The sequence below is a fragment of the Papaver somniferum genome, chromosome 7 (genome assembly GCF_003573695.1).
Source record: "Papaver somniferum cultivar HN1 chromosome 7, ASM357369v1, whole genome shotgun sequence".
NCBI classification, from domain to species: Eukaryota; Viridiplantae; Streptophyta; class Magnoliopsida; order Ranunculales; family Papaveraceae; genus Papaver; species Papaver somniferum.
Genome location: NC_039364.1, coordinates 213,438,095 through 213,439,458, shown reverse-complemented (window position 1 = coordinate 213,439,458; position 1,364 = coordinate 213,438,095).

The following is a 1,364-nucleotide window of genomic DNA, read 5'->3' as shown; positions in this document are numbered from 1 at the left end:
ATGATCAGGACATGTTGGTCTATAGACCCAGATGATCTTGATATTTTAGCAAAATTTTGAAATCTAGGCCTCATAAACAAGATTTGTCTACTTAGAGCAGTTTCGAGTGTACATTCGAAAAATACACACTCGAAAAGACTCGAACGCTATAATTTTGCTCAAGAGGTGTCTATATTGATTGAAAACATGCTATTGATCAGGACATGTTGGTCTATAGACCCACATGATCTTGATATGTTATCCAAGTTTTGAAGGCTAGGCCTCATAAACACGAATTTTCTACTTAAAGCAGCTTCGAGTGTACATTCAAATAATACACACTCGAAAAGACTCGAACGCTATAATTTAGCTCAACCGGTGTATATTTTTATTGGAAACATGCTAATGATCAGGACATGTTGGTCTATAGACCCATATGATCTTGATATTTTAACAAAATTTGAAATCTAGGCCTCATAAACAAGATTTGTCTACTTAGAGCAGTTTCGAGTGTACATTCGAAAAATACACACTCGAAAAGAATCGAACGCTATAATTTAGATCAAGAGGTGTCTATTTTGATTGAAAACATGCTAATGATCAGGACATGTTGGTATACATACCCAGATGATCTTGATATTTTAGCTAAATTTTGAAGTCTAGGCCTCATAAACAAGATTTGTCTACTTAGAGCAGTTTCGAGTGTACATTCGAAAAATACACACTCGAAAAGACTCGAACGTTATAATTTAGCTCAAGAGAGGTCTATTATGATTGAAAACATGCTAATTATCAGGACATGTTAGTCTATAAACCCACATGATCTTGATATTTTAGCCAAGTTTTGAAGCCTAGGCCTCATAAACACGAATTTTCTACTTATAGCAGCTTCGAGTGTACATTCAAATAATACACACTCGAAAAGACTCGAACGCTATAATTTAGCTCAACGGGTGTATATTTTTATTGGAAACATGCTAATGATCAGGACATGTTGGTCTATAGACCCATATGATCTTGATATTTTAGCAAAATTTGAAATCTAGGCCTCATAAACAAGATTTGTCTAGTTAGAGCAGTTTCGAGTGTACATTCTAAAAATACACACTCGAAAAGAATCGAACGCTATAATTTAGATCAAGAGGTGTCTATTTTGATTGAAAACATGCTAATTATCAGGACATGTTGGTCTATAGACCCACATGATCTTGATATTTTAGCCAAGTTTTGAAGCCTAGGCCTCATAAACACGAATTTTCTACTTAGAGCAGTTTCGAGTGTACATTCGAATAATACACACTCGAAAAGACTCGAACGCTATAATTTAGCTCAACCGGTGTCTATTTTTATTGGAAAAATGCTAATGATCAGGACATGTTGGTCTA